Below are 18,264 nucleotides of genomic sequence, written 5' to 3'. Positions count from 1 at the left end.
CCATGAGCCTGGAGAGGACCAAGTTAAGATCCCACTGTGGGACAGGGTTCCGTACCTGCAGGAAGAGTCTCTTGAGGCATCTCAAGAATCTGACCTTCAGGTCATGAGAAAACACCATCTGGCCCTGGACTGGTGGGTGAAAAGTGGAGATGGCCATGAGGTTGACCTTGGTTCTCCACTTGTAAGGCAACTCCCTTCTCTTCATGTGCCAATACATATTTATGCCTGTATCTGTAATTTTCACTCCATGCATCTGAAGAAATGGGTTTTTTACCCATGAAAGCTTATGCCCAAATAAATCTGTTAGCCATTAAGGTGCCACCAAGCTCCTTGTTGTTTCTAATAGAAGAATGTGCCAGGCCCTGGTTCCTCAGATGAAGCAGGTAGTCTAAAACAGACTGTATGGAAGAGCACGAGGGCGAGATGCCACGCTCGGACGCCCAGTGGGAAAACCTCATCCATTTGGCCAGGTAAGTCAGTCTGGTTGAGAGCTTCCTGCTTCCCAGGAGGACCTGTTGGACCTCATCCGAAAAGGTCCGCTCCTCTGGGTTCAAGCATGCAGCATCCACACCAAGAGGTGGAGGGACGAGGTTGGGGTGTAAGATCCAACCGTGGTCCTGTGACAGCAGGTCCGGTCGGCTGGGCAAGGGTCAGGGAGCGGCCGCTGCCAGGTTCATGAGCGTTCTGAATCAGTGCTGGCGAGGCTACATTGAGGCGATCATGAGAACAGAGGACTTGTCTCTCTTGATCTTTGCTAGGACCCTGCTGATGAGAGGAATCGGAGGCAACACCTACATCAGGTTCTCTGACCATGACATGAGGAAGGCATCAGAGAGGGAGTCCTTGCCCAGGTCTTGGTCGCAAACAAAACCAGTGGCATTTCCTGTTTAGCCTGGTGGCAAACAGATCCACATGGGGAGTTCCCCATCTCTGGAACATCATGCAAGCTACCTCCGGGTGGAGCAACCACTTGTAGTGAGAGGAGAAGTCCCCGCTGAGGTGATCCACTAGCATGTTCTTGACGCCAGAGAGGTGAAAAGCTTCCAGATGGATTTCATGGCCGATACAGAAGTCCCAGAGACGGAGTGCCTCTTGGCAGAGAGAGTCAACAAACGTGCTCCCCCTTGCCTGTTGAAGTAGAACAGAGGCAGTGTTGTCTGTCAGGACTCTCACCACCTTGCCAACAGGTAAGATAGGAAAACTCTGCATGCCAAATGGACCGCCCTTAGTTCTTTGACATTTATGTGTAACGTCCTCTGGGAGCCACATACCCTGGATCTGGAGGTTGCTAAGGTGCGCGCGTCAGAGTCCGATAACTTGTCCAATGGAACCCCCACTAGGACCATTGTGCGATCATTCCATCGTCACAGTGAGGAGAGTGTGAGAATGGTAACGACCTTGTCCAGGTGATCTCTGGACTCGGAATAGACCATCGCCAGCCGTTGCTACAGGGGCTGCATCCGTAGCCTGGCATGGCAGACAACATATGTGCACGCTGCCATGTGACCCAGCAGGTGCAGACAGACCCTGGCCATAGTCAGGGGGAATGCGGAGGCTTCCGCGACAAGGTCTGTCAATGTCTGGAACTTTTCTAGAGGCAGGAATGCTCTAGCGCAGGTCAAGTCGAGCATCACTCTGATAAACTATCCTTTGCACCGGAACTCACGTAAACTTTTTGTCATTCACCAGTAGGCCCAGGGAGCAGCACCATGACATCCTCTTGGATCTGAGACCAGGAGTTGTCCTTGACTAGCCAGTCATCGAGGTTCAGTGGATCTGGATACCCCGACACCCGAGGTAAGGAACCACCACTGACGTGCACTTGGCAAACTGGGTGCTGTCACCAGACCGAATGGGAGGACCGCAAACTGGTAGTGGTGGGGGCCCACCAAAATCCGGAGAAAGCATCTGTGACCTTAAAGAAAATCGCTATGTGGAAGCATGCATCCTTCAAGTCAAGAGTGGCATACCAGTCTCCCGGATCCAGGAAGTGGATGATAGAAGCCAGGGAGGCCATGTGGAACTTTAGCTTCTTCAGATATTTGTTGAGATCCCTCAGGCCCAAGATGGGCCACAGACTGCTTTTGGGATTAAGTACCACCATGAATAGAACCCGTTGATCCTGTACTCGAGAGGAACTTCTTGCACCACACCCAATTGTGGCAACCACTTTATCTCCTGCACGAGTAGACTCTTATGAGAGGGGTCCCTTAAGAGGGACAGGGGGAGAGGGGTCGGGGAGAAGGGGGTAAAAATAAACTGTAGGGTATAACCTTTCACCACAGTACTGAGGACCCAGCTGTCTGAAGTTATAGCAGTCTATGCGTGGAGAGGAAAAAAAAAAGGAAAGGCAATTGAAAAACAGCGGGACAGATGGACATGGGATATAGTCTTCTAGGTTGCCCTCGAGCACAGCCTCAAAACACTTGCTTGCCCCCCTACTTATTGTGGATCGAGCCCAACTGGGCAGAGGGTGGAAGTGGGTGGCTCAGGCAGCATGTGTAGCCCCTACCCTTCTTATGGGAGGGGGCTCCTGGCTGGATTGACTCTCTTGAGCCTGAGAGCGTTGCAGTTTGAACCGCTTACAGGCTGGACCAGTAACATACAGCCCTGAATTTTCAGGGTAGTGCGGGAGTCCTTTAGGCCATGCAGTTTACTGTCCGTCTGCTCTGCAAACGGGGCCTGGCCATCGAAGGGGAGGTCCTGCATCGATTGCTGAGCCTCCGCTGACACATCCAAGGGGAGCAGCCAGACCGCCTTTCGCATGGAGATGATCCAGGCCATCGTGCAAGCCACAGAATCTGCTGCATCCAAGGCTGCTTAGAGGGCCACTCTTGCTGCAGCTGTGCCCTCTTCAAGGATCGCCCGGTATTCCTTCCTGGACCCTTTGGGCAGCGAGACTTCAAATTTGGCCATAGACTGTCACATATTGTAGTCATAGTGGCCAAGGAGGGCTTGGTTGTCAGCCAGCCACTCGACTGAAGCCTGGAAGACTAAAATTTTTCGCCCAAACAGATCAAGTTTCTTCGAGTTTTTATTCTTGGGCACAGTCCCAGGTTGACCCTACCTTTCCCTCTGCTTACCAGCCTCAACTACAAGGGAGTTTGGGTGAGTAGATTTCAGAGTAGCAGCCATGTTAGTCTGTATTCGCAAAAAGAAAAGGAGTACTTGTGGCACCTTAGAGACTAACAAATTTATTAGAGCATAAGCTTTCGTGAGCTACAGCTCACTTCATCGGATGCATACTACTGGCCTTTAACTGGCACAAGATATTTGCGCTCAGTCCTTTTTGAGATGGGTGGCAGAGAGGAGGAGGTTTCTCATAGGGATTTAATGATTTTCAATACCCCTGGTGTAGGGGTAAAGCCACTCTCGCGGATGCCTTGGAGCAAAGTAAGTCAAACAGTGAGTCAGACGGCTCCTCAAGTTCTCTAACCTGGGGCTCCAGGTTATAGGTGACCCTCTTCAAAAGCTCCTGATGAGCCTTAGTGTCATCTTGTGGAACTGATTGAGGTGGTTCCGTAAATCGTTTCGTCTGGCAATGATTAGGACAGAGCCAGTGCCGAGGGATCCACCACATCCCCTGGTGGTCCAACGGGCTGCTCCCCTAGGTCCTCATGGTTCTGGAGGGTCTTCCCCTGTGGGGCCTCCACCTCCAGAGGTGGAGGACAGGATGCTGTGGCCAATGGCCTGAGGCCCCCGCCAATGGCCTGAGGCCACTGATTAGGGATTGGTCCTGCTTTGAGCAGGGAGCTGGACTAGATGACCTCCTGAGGACCCTTCCAACCGTGATATTCTATGATTCTCTGATCGGGCAGCCTGGAAGGCTGGGTGAACCCCCATGGATTCCAGGGGTACCAAGCTGCCAGCCATTGATCCGGAGGCCACGGAGTCGGTTGTTGTGCCGATGAGGTCGACGGTACCACTGGTACCGAGACCTGTCCTGCTACCAGGCACTCCTGGTCAACACCATGATCATAAGCGGAGTGGATGCTGCGGAGTGACCATGACCAGCTGGCCTGGTGGCCCTCCTCCCCACGGTGCCAGCCGCTGTGCCTTGACACCGACTTGTCCAATTGGGATAAGTTCCTCCCGTGGGACCCCGGGAATCTTTGACATTCGGTGGATCTACGTCAGTAGACTAGCGATCTATGCCTCACGCTGCTTGACCTGTACCGGGATATAGGGTGGGACCAGGAGACGGAACAGGCTGGTCGTCAGTAGAACCTCCCTGATCGAGGGGATTTGCATCTTGATGATGGGCACCAACAGGCAGGTAACTGGTGACCCTGTTCCGCAGATCGGTCTCGGGACTGGTGCCAAGGCATTGGAGACATGATGGATCAGTCTGAACACTCATGCCGGGGGGTGCATGCCTCTGCAGGTCTGCATCAGGTTACTGGCGAGCCGTGCCTCGAATCTCACGGTCGGTGCCCAAGGTCCAGAGACCAAAGAGGGCTTCTTTGAGCCTGCCTCCCAAAGTCCGAGGCATGATGGCTCAAGGTGGGTTTACCCCTGGGCTTGGGTACCACTGAAGCTGGTGTGGGCAGCATCGGTAGCGACAGGATCTCCTGTGCTGCCTGCAGGGCCTCAGGCATCGACGGGACTTTGAGTTGACAGAGGCCCTTGTCACTCTCCGATATAGAAGGCATAGTACGGGAGGGGCTCGACCCTTCGACATGCACTGGGGCCCGACTCCCTGACGGAGGTGTTGAGCTGCCCAGCTCAAGTCTTGGCTCTCCTCCAGCTCTCTCCTTTCCCTTGCGGGAAGTGGAAGATCTTCCCCTCGCTGACCTTTTGGGCTTCTTGGCCGGGGATCGGTGCCGGATAGCAAATGGCACCGGCGGGGCACTCTGTACTGACGCTGCAGTGCTCAGGGCTGAGTCGGACCTCTGCTCCAGTGCCAGGGTCAGCGCCAACGCCATCAGGTGTGCCCTGAGATGGATGTCTCTCTCCTTTTTTGTTCTGGGTTTGAACAACTTACAGATGTGACCCTTGTGGCTTATCTGTCCTCCTACACACCTTAAACAGCTAACGTGTGGGTCGCTGATAGGCATGGGCCGCTTACAAGGATTGCATAGTTTAAAGCCTGGGGACTGGGGCATGACCCGCCCCTAGGCTGAATCCTGTCCGGGACCAACTAACTAGAACTAACACTAAGGGTAAATACTAAACTATATACAACTATTTTATAAGAAACATCCATGAGACACATTGAACTAAGCAAAGGCTAGCCAAAGCAGCAGAAGTTCCAGCACCATCACCGGCAGCAAGAAGAAATTGAGGGTGGGGGAGCCAGCAGCACCACTCCAAAGGGCGCCAGAGCCAGTCCCCTACGGATACTGCTAAGGGAAAAACTTCCAGCACCAATGCACGTGGCAAGCACACACGCACGCACGCACGCGCACACACACCCACCCACCCACCCCCCAATATGGAATGGACATGAGCAAGCACTCAAAGAACCGCCCATTCTTTTAACCTAAATAAAAAAAAAACAAACAAACAAACAAACATACATTTATGGTGAGATCTATATAAAGCCAATCCACCTGATATGAAATGGTGTATGTCACTACTAACTAGAGTACTAGTCCGAGCATAAAGCGGACACACATTAATATCCTACTTTTCAGCTAAAATTAAAATATTTAATCTGAGATCAAAGATTATATAGAATGTTTTATGGAAAACTAAGCCTATTGCACAGCACCATCAAAAAACAGACTGATAGTGATTCTTTACCAATACATTACAGATTTTATCATATCATCATCATTATAGCCCCCTGAAACCATAGTCATTGACTAGGATTCCACTGTGTACAAACAGAACCAAAAAAAAAAAAGGGGGTCCCTTCCCCAGAAGCCTACAATCTAAGACAAGAGATGGCTACAAAACAGGAGACCACAAAAACCATGAGACAGTATTGGTCAGCATGACATGCAACTGTCTCAGCCCAGCAGCCTCACTATTGTCAAGTTTTCTGTAGGCATCACAGCAAAGGAGAATTTTAAAGGAAGTTAATGAGATAGCTTTGCAGATATCTGCAGGGAGTCTCTCCCAGGACAAAGCAAGACAACATTTGTTTGAAAACGTAATAAGTGGGCAATGGAGATTCCTTGGACCATGATGGCAGAGGCAAGAGTGGGCATTTTGATAGTGAATGAGATGACAGGCAGGGTGGGGACTGGCCATGCAAATGAAGACAAGCAATTTATGTCTGATTAAGTAGAGAAGGAGGAACCAGTAAAGGGGAAAAAAAACAGAGGGGTGACATGATCTAAGTGATGGGCTAAGAAAACAATACATGCAGCTGCATTCCAAATGGATATGAGCCAGGCAAGACTGCATTTGTCAAGGCCAGAGATAAAGATGTTGCAGTAATCAAGATGTAAGGTGATGAGAGCCTGCATAAGAGTTTTAGCTAGATGGATGAATAAGAAAGGCCATATCTTAGAGATGTTATGCAGAAAACCTGTAAGATTTAGATATAGCCAGGATGTGAGAACCTAGAAAAAGGTCCAAGTCAAAGATGTTACTGAGTTCATGGGCCTGAACCGCAGGAAGGATAGTGGTGTTGTCCAAAATAATAAGAAAGGAGGTATTGGAGAGGGCTTGGGGAAAACGATTAAGAGCTCTGCATTAGCCACACTGAGCTTGAGCTGACAACTAGACAATCACAAGGAGATGTCAGAGACACAGATTTTAGTTGGAAAAAAAGGAGACGGGTCTGGAGTAGAGAAAGATCTATATATTATCAGTATAGAGATGGTAGTTGAATTTGTATTTGTAGATGAGATTACCTAGAGATAAGATGTATAGGAAGAAGAGAAGAGGACCCAGGGCAGATCCCAAAAGAACCCCCCCCTTCCAAAGTTGGAAGTGGAGCTAGGGAGATGAGGAGGATCCTCAAAAGGACATGTTGAAGGAGTGATTTTAAAAGGCAGGAGGAGAACCAGGAGAGGACAGTCATGGAAGTCAAGGAAGACCAAGAAGTGCACAGACGTCTGTGTTGAAGATGGCTGCAGATGGGAGTACTGATTCTCAGATCTGGCTAGATAGAAATCATTAGAGAGCAAGTTTCAGTCACATGCAAGGGGCAGAAACCAGAATGGAGAGCATCAAGGGATCTCCAGACAGTGACTGTAAACAGCACAGTCAATGAGTTTAGAGATGGAAGGGAGAAAGGGCAGTAGTTGAAGGCACAAGTGGAGTCAAAGGAGGGTTCTTTTTAAGATGGAAGAGACAAAACCATGCTTGCAATTGTGGGGAGGAGGGCATGTGGAGCCAGAGGAAAAATAATAGAATATTTTGTAATATTTTCAACAAATAATAAAAATAGAAAATAATAAATAGATAATAAATTTTATTTTTTAGTTAATAAAAAAGAAAAGTGGCTCCACATTGTCAGGGCACAGTGATTGCGAGCCCTAAAAAGGGCCCAATACAAAAAATTCTGAGCACCTGCCTCTTTTTCTAGGTCTCTTTAAGGTCTCTCAACCTGGGCATACAAAAGACAGGAGTCACTTGACCGCTAACATTGAAGTTTCTGTGGGAGTCTGGCCTGAAGGTTCAGTGATTTCTTATAGGTGTGTGGCCTGGTTCAGTGCTTGCTGAAATCCTTTAATGAGGAGGTGATGCTGTGGAAGTTCCACCCCCTTACATTTCTGTTTTTCTGTATAGTATCTAGGAAGAAAAAATCAACAATGGCTCTAAGCCAGCATTAGAAGTGATCCAAAGATGGGAGGCAATGAAGATGGATAGATGCAGAAACTACAGGACATATTTCATCCTTGAGGGGTATCTGATGAAAGACTATTCTCAACTGATGTTCTCAATTTTGAATACCTGGGATATTAACCTTTGAGATCAAGGCTGGCATGACTGATAAAAAAAGAGCTTTAAAACTAGGAGATATGGAGAGTAGGTTGGAGAGACTCGTGAAATCTCCATGCCTGGCTTCAAAACGGGGGGGGGGGGGAAATCAGCTAAATGAAGGTATAGTTATGTACCGTTATCCTTTATAAGATAAAATTTTGGACAGTCAGGAAAAAGAAAGTGAAATATTGATTGCAATAGTAGTCAGGTAAGTGTTATACTTAGTGAAAGGGCTATATCTAACTTAACTAGAAAACTGGATGAGGTCCAAGGGAAACAACTGAAAAACTTTTATATGAATGCAACAAGTCTGGGCAATAAAATGGAGGAACTGGGACTACTGGTGCAGGAGATCAAGCCAGACATAGGGATTACCGAAACATGGTGGACTGGAATACAGGAATCAAAGAACATGTGCTGTTTATGAGAGAGAAAAAAGTAAAAGGTGGTGGGGTATTGAGGGATGGATTGTAAAAGGAGGTTCTATTTGAATAGCATTAGTGGTCTACTATGGACCCCTAGGGTCAGACGTGCATATGGATAGTGATCTCTAATATTATGAGAGAGAGAAATACTTGTGGGAATTGTGCATAATGAGAGATTAACTTCTCAGATATCAATTGGGGAATAAATTATACTAGTACTGGTAGGGCCCAGATATTCCTGGATGTGACAGGTGACAAGTTTTCTTCATCAATCTGTCCCTTAATCAGCAAGAGGTGATGCAATTTTACATTTAGTTTTGGTAAGCAGTGAGGATAGCATAGAAGAGCTGAGTGTAAAATAACTTGGATCACTTGGATTGAGTGATCACAAGTTGATTCAGTTTAAAAAAATTGGAAGGATAATCAAAACCAGGTCATCAACTGATTTTTTTTTTTTTTATTTCAAAGACCAGACTGAGAAATTAAGGGAATTAATTACAGAAGTTAACTGGCATGAAGAGGTCAAGGACTTAAATGTGGAGTACGCTTGGAATTTCTTCAAATTAACCATACAAAAACTATCAAATTTGCATACCAATCGAGAGGGGCGGGGGGGATTGCTTGTAAAGAACAACTTCACCACCAGACCCAGCTAGATGAATAACCAGCTCAAAAAGGCTATTAGGAGTAAGCAGAGAGCATATAGGGAATGGAAAAAGGCGTTGATTGGCAAAGGGAGGTTAGAAAATGTAGGAATAATGTGAGAATAGCTAACAGTCAAGCTAAATTAGCTCTTGCCAAGAAAATTAACATGAGGGTTTTAAATTAAATAAATAAAAAGAGGATAAGGAAGGATGAGGTTGGGCCACAATGCAGTGTGTGTGGGAAGACTAAAAATAATCTAGGTATGGCCCAAAAACTACATGAGTACTTTGCCTCCATTTTCAGTTAAGGATGATAATAGGGAGCACATGCATGAAGGCAGTACAGCTAATAGAAATGTATGTCTAGATATGGAAATCACCACATCTGAGGTGGAAGAAAAGCTTTAAAAACTTGATGTGCTCAAATTGGGAGGACCAGATAATTTCCATCCCAGAATGCTGAAAGAACAGGCACATGAGATTATTAAAAATCCTTAATGCAGAAGTAAATAGCTATTCAGGGAATTACCATAAGCTGAAGAACAGCAAACACCATACCTATGTTCAAAAAAGAGAAAAAAAGTGATTCGGGCAGTTTCAGACCAGTTAGTCTGACCTCCATAGTATGTGAGGATTTAAAACTGTGAAGGAAAGAATAATTAAATTCATGGAGGTAAATGGATCTAATGAACATGAGTTTACCAAAGGTAGATCATGCCAGACTAACCAGATTTCATTCTTTAAGAAAATAAATTATTTTTATAGATGAGAAGCACATTAGATTTAATATACTTGGATTTCAGTAAAGCTTTTCACATGCTACCACAGTGAAATTAGCAGCCAAATTAGGGGAGATGGGGATCCATACAAAAACCGTAAGGTAGATAAGGAACTGACTCAAGGGGAGAAGGCAAAGGGTTGTGCTGAAAGATGAATTACTAAACTGGATGGAGGTTACTAGTGGAGTTCCTTAAGCATCGGTCTTGGAACTAATCTTATTCAATATTTTTATAAATGACCTTGGCACAAGAAGTAGGAATGTGCTAATGAAATTTGCTGATGACAAAGTAGGGAGGCATCATCAATATAAAAGGAGGATCAGAATGCTATACAGGAAGATCTGAATGACTCTGAAGACTGAAGTGACAGAAATGGAATGAAATTCAATAGCACAAAGTTCAAAGTCATGCACTTAGAATCTAAGAAGAAGAATTTCTGCTACAAGCTGGGGGCTTATCATTGGAAGTGACAGAGGATGAGAGAAACCAGGGTCCGTAGGTTGACGAGAGAATGATTATGAGCCACCATTGTGAGGCGGCTGCAAAAGAGGCAAACATGATCCTAGGATGACGCATTTCCAGTAGAGATAGAGTAATATTAATGCAATTGTACAACGCATCATAAGACCTCACCTAAAATACTGTATACAGTATATATTATGGTCATCCATGTTCAAGAAAGACGAATTCAAACTGAAACAGGTGCAGAAAACTACTAGAATCATGAGGGGAATGGAGGGCCCATTTTATGAGAGAACGGAACAGCTTGGCCTTTTTAAGTTTAGCAAAAAAGAAGGCAGAGAGGCGATATGATTACTCTCTATAAATAAATCAGGGGATAAATACCAGGGAGGCTGAAGACCTATTTAAGCTAAAGGACAGTAGTGACACAAGAACAAATGGATACAACGGGCCATGAACAAATTCAGGCTGGAAATTAGAAGACAGTTTCTGGTCATCAGAGGGGTGAGATTCTGGAATAGGAGTTGTGGGGAGGAAACAACTTAGTTTTAAGAGAGCTGGACATATTTATATGAGTGATTTTATGATGGGGTTGCTTGTGATAAAAGGCATGATTCAGCAGCCCTGGGGCTCACTTCAGATTTGTCTTAAATTCCTAAAAGCTCATGCTTCAGGATTTCAGCAAGCCAGCTGCAGAGGTCAGGAAGGGACAGTCTGGAAAAACACACACACGTATTCTGGGGTGGCTTTTTTGTCTCCTTCCTCTGAAGCATCAGGGATGACCACAGCTGGAGATGGGACATTGGGCAGGGTGTGCCAGGTCTCGGAAGTGGCACGGAGCATTCTCTCTCAAGTACTTGGCTCTTGCTCACATGCTGATTGATCTGGGGGAATATTTCTTCCCTACCTTACATATGGCAGACTGGCAGTGAACAGGAGGGGGTTCCGCTTTCCTCTGAAGTGTGTGGATCGTGATCACTTGCCAGGATTATCTGGGTATATCTAACAATTTCCCTGCTGTTGCAGGGGCCTCAGGCACTGGAGTACCTTGGGCCCCCCTATTCTCTGCCGTTAACACACAAGTCTAGTCTCTGTGAGCTGTAATACTTTGATCTAATTTTAGTTGTTGGATTTAATAAGCAGTTACTGGGTGGTGCTGTTGGCCTGTGATATACAGGTCAGACAAGATGATCTGTTGGTCCTTTCTGACCTTAAACTCTATGAAAATTGATCCTGAACCGAGGTAAAAGATGTGAAGTTAGCATAGTAATTTTTTTTTAATAGGCATGTAAATAGCATTCATTACCATGGTGTCAATGTACACCCAAATGATACAAATCAAAAGAAATCCTTCCCAGTATGCAACTCCAGCTTGCACCTTTTTTCTATTGGAAGGAGAAGGAGAGAGAGAAGAGAGATGACAGATGGTTCAATTTATGCCTCAGTATGCTGCTGTAACTGTAATTATAACTAACTATCAACTTTCCTGCTCTGCCATAATTATGACAACCTCAAATGCCAGTTTGACCTCTTCTGACAGCCATCTTCATGCTTTCCACTATGATGCCTCATGCAGATAGAATGCCCTCCCCTAAACTGATGTAAGGCCACTACCCTCTTCCAATGACCTTCTTCTGGTCCAACTGATGACAACCAAGTCAGAGCAGAAGGACAATACTTTTAAGTGATTTGGTATTGTTAAAATGTGCACACAGCTAATTCACATAATATCCAAGACTGGGGAAGGGAAAAAAAAAAAAAAAAAAAAAAAAAAAAAAGGAGATAATGCTTGTTTTTCCACATTCTCATTAACATGAGAAGTGACAAATGAAAGATAAGTTCTTTGTGCAGGGACCATGTCTTTCTAGATATCTGTATTGCACCTGTCACACTATGGGGTTCCAGTCCAGATTAGCACCTTTGGTGCAATTACAATAAAAATAAAATTCTTCCAGGTAACCCAACAATAAAGCTTTTTCCAGCATGGACAAAAATGAAGGAGTGCTACATTTATTTAAATGAACAAATATAGTATTCTATGTATGTAGTTTCTTGCAATAAATCAGTCTGCAAAAATGTTTTAAGTATTCTAAGCAGCAGCAACACATTTAAATGCTGAATGTTCTAGAGATCTAAAACCGTGCACACCTGACGTGCAATAGCAAAGAAAGATTCAAATTTAAGTTACTGAAAATCTTGAATTTAAATTTTGAAGTGAGATTACCACCCAAAGCATGAGATCATCATCAAATAATCATTCAGTGTGACTTAGTGCAGGATGGGGACAGAAGGGAGTTTAAACATTTAAAAAAAAAATAGCTCCAAAGTGTGTGTGTGTGCGCGTGTGTATCACCCACACAAGATTCTACTTCAAATGGGTTTTAGTTTCAAGTCTATACAGACTATGCATCAATCTGAAAATACTCATTTGAGTACAGAGTTGAATGACCCGGATTCATTTTGGATATGTTGAATTAGTAAGACTTTCCCAGCCTAAATTATAAATGTTAACAGAAATAACTTTGTAAACATTTCCCAGTTAAAATAATTTGAACACACACCAATACAAGTTAGGCTGTCAACAAGAGCCCCAAATTAGACTCCCAGCAGAAAGCAGCCTGGTTGTTTCAAGACCACAGGAATTGCCATATCAGATAAGAACAGCAATCCACATAAACCATTATCCTGCCCATGACCAGTACCAAATGCTTCAGAGGAAGATGCAAGAAACCTTGTAGTGGACAATTATGAAATAACTGTCTATAAGAAGTCTCTTAAGACCAGCACTAACTGACAAGAGTTAAGTCCTCAAGCATTAAAGTTTTTATCCCTTCTTTAAAAAAATTTTAATCCTATCATGGAACTGTGGATGTTCTCATACACACACACAATCCTATAAAGCTCTTGGACTCAATGATATCTAGTGGCACTGAGTTTCACAGATTAATAAAGTTTTATCTTTTAACTGATCACTTCCAGAAACTGGAAGAGGCCTTAGACTGCAAAAAAAAATCACTATTTAAGTACATGCAAGTTGAGTCTAATCAATATATCAAGGTACCAAGTGAAAAGGGGCATAAAAGTTAACTATACACCATAGGTGTCTTTATATTCCTAGTCCATTTCTTAACTTCTTTCAGGTGAAAGATTTTTCCTAATAGTATTAGGACTCAAGTGACTAGGAAATAAGCTGTGGTCCTGCATGAAGAGCACAAAGGACAAGAAACCAACAATACAGAAGGACATAGTAATTTCCAGTTTCAGGAACACTTGTGACTAGCAGGCACCCTACAAGCAGTAAGGAACAAAGTTCAAAAAGAACAGTCTCCCATCCATAAGAAAGCTAGTCAGTCACAGGCTCCAGGAAGGCAACATGACTAAGCCCATGTCTACACTGACAAGCGTACAGAGGCACAGCGATATAGCTGTGCTGCTGTAAAAGCACTCATGTAGTCGCATTATGTCAACAGGAGAGTTCTCTCCTGTTATCTCCAACCGACAGAGCACTGTGCACGTTATGCCAGCAAAACTTATTGTAGCTCAGGGTGGTGTTTTTTTACACTCCTGAGCAACAAAAGTTTTGCTGATACAAGTGCTAGTGTAGACATAACCTAAATCACTGAGGCAAAAATTTGGCTTGAATAATAAAACAAAGTTGCAATGAATTGCTTTTGACAGGAAACAAAACTGAACTCTGCTAGCCAAGAAGACTCTAAACACACACAGTTATAAGGTCTACATTAAACAAATTTTTATCCAATTTCCTGGAGAAGACAAGTTCTCTCCCCAGCAGGTTTGATCCAACTAGGCTGCCTGTACCACAACCCCTCATCATTCTAGGGTACTTTAAACAGAATTCATTGCCATTTGAGGAAAACAGGCCTTTTGGAAGAAAATCTAACATAAAAAACCTGCTCTTCACAAGTGTCAAAGATTTTGTAGCATTTTTCATTAGTAGTTGTACTGGCCCTAATGTCCTTGATCAAATTTCCCATTCTCCCTATTATCCAGTGTGTCTGGTTGGTTGCCATCCACCATAAAAGATGTAAGCTAGATTTCAGTAGCTCTCTGTACAATACATAAAGTTTTTGGGATGAAAGATGCCACAGCAATGTAAAAACAGTAGTGATGGACAAGGCATAACAAATAGCCAAGACTGAGTCAACAAAATCTACTAAAAGAGTTGGAAAATAAATCAACTGAAACCTTGGTTCCACACGCATTCACGTATGTTTTGCACAAGCTCAATTCATAGAAGATATAGAATTTCAAATTCACTTTGTTTTTATATACTTGTCAAAACAATCCCTCCCAACATTTTATTCCAAAGAAAGAGCAACAGTAGAATGGAACAAAACATTTAGGGTCAATGAAGAATTAAGATGACTTAGTTTATTAATATGGTGAAATAGAGGCTTTGTAAAAAGGGATTTGCTCCATACGTCTGCCTTTAGAACACAATGATGGTTCAAGATGTTTGGTTCTTATCTACACTTTTATATAGAAGGAGTATTGCATAAAGCTATTCTTGTCTTCTAGCAGGTGGCCATGCAAGACTGTCATGAAAATGTACTCATCCAGGCACAATAATACACTTGCCTTCCCTTTGCCATTGTGATAGTGATAGTGATGATTATAAATAAACCTAATTATATTTACTCACTCATCCAAAAAAAAATAAATAAAAAAGTTACTTGCCCTGAGTGAGAAGGCTAGTAGAATTTTGCATTGCTGACATAAGCTATGTTACTCAGAACTTAGCTATTACAGCAACATGTACTACAGACAAAGTCTACAATAGTTATTACACTGGAATATATAATGAATCAGAACTGAGGCTGGAAGGTAGCCTTATGCCACAGGCAGAACAGAAACATAAAAATTAAAAATAAGGTACTGCAGCAAAACAGAGATTATATTAGAACAAGCTCTTTAATAGTTAGAGGCTGTGTGAGTGCTAATGGTCAGTGAAAAGAAAAGGAGTACTTGTGGCACCTTAGAGACTAACAAATTTATTAGAGCATAAGCTTTCGTGAGCTACAGCTCACTTCATCGGATAGCTCACGAAAGCTTATGCTCTAATAAATTTGTTAGTCTCTAAGGTGCCACAAGTACTCCTTTTCTTTTTGCGAATACAGACTAACACGGCTGCTACTCTGAAACTAATGGTCAGTGTTACTGCTCATTTTAGAATTTCAGAATAAATACAAACATGTATGACAGAGAATTAGAGCTGTGGATTTATTTAGGGAGCCACCTAGTCTCTGTATCCATGTACATAATAAAAAGTACAAAGTAAAGTTACTGCCCAATGCTGCTGGAAAAGAACTTCCTTTTTACTTTCTTTGACTATCCTATGTAATATTTAGATATCAAACAAGATGATTAAATGTTTAGGAATATTTTCAGATTTGGAATCCTTCTACACAAAACCGAGTTTACTGCCCGAAGTATGTTCTGACTTCTTGTTTTGTTCTGCCTCCAGCACGTTTGTTAACGAGATGTTTCAGTGCAATCAATAGATCGTTGCAGCGGCCTCCAGTGGCGAAACCCTGCAGCACCGACAGCATCCAGTCCCGTGAGCTCTCAAAATACATTGTGTCTAGATACTAATATTACTTTCGCCTTCACTGCGCTACTTTGTAATTTTGGGATTCGTGATTCCACAGAGCGCAGAAAAGAACATTACTAAAAAGGTGCAAACCTGCGACAAGTTACAGAACCTATGTGAATAGGGATCAATAATCGGTCTCTCCTTAGGTGACCTAACAGAGAACACAATCTGCTTCGAAAATCCCATACCGATGAGACACTGAAACGGATCAGTGACAAGGTGTGGGTTTCTCAGGTGACCTCAGGGGTTTTGGGGAAAGAGTAACGCAGATGGTTGCTTAACACAGGAACATTGCTGTGACACGTGAAACCCCAATAGCACCCGACAGAATCACCCAAGCAAACCCGCAGGCAGCAAGAACTGATCCAACTACACAAAGGCCAAACACCGGAATAGGCTCTGCGAATTACTGGATTATTTTAGATCTCTGCCTTCCCCCGTACTCCTACAGGCAGGTTACAGGAAAGATATAAAAATTAAAGATGGCTAAATGTGTCACGTTGTGTATTTTAATGTACAATCTAAAACTCTAGAGGGCAGCCGAAATATGCCCTCCCCCCTCCCCAGCTAAGTAACATGAGCAGCAGCAGCAGGAGCCCGTCGTCTGCTTGCTGGAGTTGGTATTGCAGGAGCGATGCCTGCAGCAGCAGCGCCCACCCCGAGGAGGAGCCGCCTCACAGCCATTACAGGGGCTTCGCCCCAGGGCAGCAGCTGCTGCACCCAGGCATCTCCCCCACCCTATCCCGGACTTTCCTCTTCTTACCCCGATCCCCACACAACGCGGCTGAGCCCCCTTTAGACAGGGCTACTTGAGGCAGAAATAGATACATAAATAGCACTCACAATGGAGCTCCTCTCCCTTCTGGTCTCTGCCAAGGCTGCACCAAACTGGGCTGGAGCCTAGGGGAAAGGCATGGGGGTTAACATGCGGCCGGGAAAACGGGGGAGGAGGGGAGGTCGGCAGCGTCCCCTTTGCCAGGGCAGGTATTACCTGCATTGCCCGCCACTTCCCTCCCCCCACTTCTACACATGGCCTTCCCAGTAGGTTATGGGGTATTACCCCAAAGAGCTATCCAGCTCCCCGCTGCAGAAAGGATTGCACGGATCTGCCCCGGGGCCTTTCCTGGGAAGGTGCAAGTAAGAGGCAGCCCGGCAGCAGAGAAAGGGGGATTATTACCTGCTAACTTGCCCGAACAGCCCCTCAGCGGAGTCCCCTGCCGCGGGGGGCACAGAGCCCTCAGCAGCCACCCCTCTGTGCCGGAATAACGCCCTTACGCCCCGCTCGCTCCCTCAGCAGTTGCCCCGGGTCTCGGGTTTGCCCCCCTGCAGTCGGCCGGCAGCACTGCCGCCTCCTGTCCGCCATTAGAGACACCCAGCCAAACAATACGGGAGGGGAGCAGCAGCGGCGGCGGCAGGATCCGCGGAGCGCAGCGCCGGGCAAGGGAGGGAGACACCCGCGGGCGGGAGGGGGCGAGGAAGCTGGGCACAACAACAGCGGAGGGCCCGGAGGGGGAGGGAGCGAGTTAAAATAGGAGGCGCTAAAACTGAAACACCCCTCCCCCCAAATGCCCCTGCGCCCCCGGTTCTGCCCCAGCCCGCCCCCGATTTACCCCCTTCGCCCCCACCAGAGCGAGATAGTCACTGGGGCTGCCCCGGTCCTACCCGCTCCTCTCCGTAGCGAGAGGCGGCAGCAGCGACGCCACAGTGGGGCACTTAGCCCGGGTGTCTGTGAGGCACGGCGGCTCCCCTCCCATCCCCGCCCTAAGGGCAGCTCTGAGCCTCCAGCTGCCCCCCGTCCGCCCCTAGGGTGCGGCACTCCCCATCCCCACCTTACCCAGCTCCCCACCGCTCACAGGCACGGGGCTCCCCCTCCCCCCGGTCACACGCACTCCGCGCTACTCCTCCGCCGCCTCAACTCTAACTCGGTCCAGTCCCGGGCTAAGCGCAGCTGCTAGCGAGGGGAAGGAGGAGCAGGGCCAACCGAGCTTGGGGAAGAGCGCCCACCCTAACCCGCCCATTGGCTCCCACAGAGGGAGAGCTTTAGCGGTAGGCAAGCCGATTGGACGGACCGTCCGTCCATCAGAGATTCCTGCAGCAGGTTGGGTCTAAAAGCTGCCAATCTTTCTTCTAACCACGCCCACCGTTCTTCCCACTTTAATCCATCAGGTTAGAGAAACCCGAATTTCATTGCCCACCAGCAGCAGCAGTTCTAATACCCGAGTATTGGGGCTGGGAGGCGACGGGGGCTCTGCTCCGGTTCCCAGTGCTGCTGTTTGACAGTAACTTGCAGAAGTTTGGGTACAAGGCTGGCCACGCTCATCCAGACAACTGGTGGGGTGGGGAGAGTATTACCTAGCCCATCCTTCTGCTGAGTCCCCATGGGCAACAGCCCCAGTTGTGGGCACGGGGCAATCACCCCATGGTCGCCGAGGGCAGGTCGGGCACAGCTCGTCCACAGC

The 18,264-nt window shown here is 46.0% G+C and overlaps 1 protein-coding gene across 36 annotated transcripts in view; it reads right to left on the bottom strand.

The window, feature by feature from the left end:
- ZMYM2 (zinc finger MYM-type containing 2) overlaps nt 1-17,807 on the bottom strand; it is a 190,509-nt gene extending 172,702 nt beyond the window's left edge. For 9 of the 36 annotated variants that reach the window (XM_043504243.1, XM_038421075.2, XM_038420672.2 and 6 more), the window contains exons 1-2: nt 17,640-17,788; nt 16,649-16,705 (exon numbers count right to left, since the gene is read on the bottom strand). The gene's annotated coding sequence lies outside the window, so the exon portion shown is untranslated. Of the gene's footprint in view, nt 1-16,648; nt 16,706-16,982; nt 17,300-17,415; nt 17,619-17,639 lie in introns of those variants that run through there. The other 27 variants (XM_038420584.2, XM_043504249.1, XM_043504244.1 and 24 more) reach the window with 16 other exon arrangements.
- Nucleotides 17,808-18,264: the final 457 nt, after the last annotated feature.

This window comes from Dermochelys coriacea, chromosome 1 (genome assembly GCF_009764565.3).
Source record: "Dermochelys coriacea isolate rDerCor1 chromosome 1, rDerCor1.pri.v4, whole genome shotgun sequence".
NCBI lineage: Eukaryota > Metazoa > Chordata > Testudines > Dermochelyidae > Dermochelys > Dermochelys coriacea.
The sequence above is the reverse complement of the archived record's forward strand: the minus strand, read 5'-3'. Positions and strand labels throughout refer to the sequence as shown.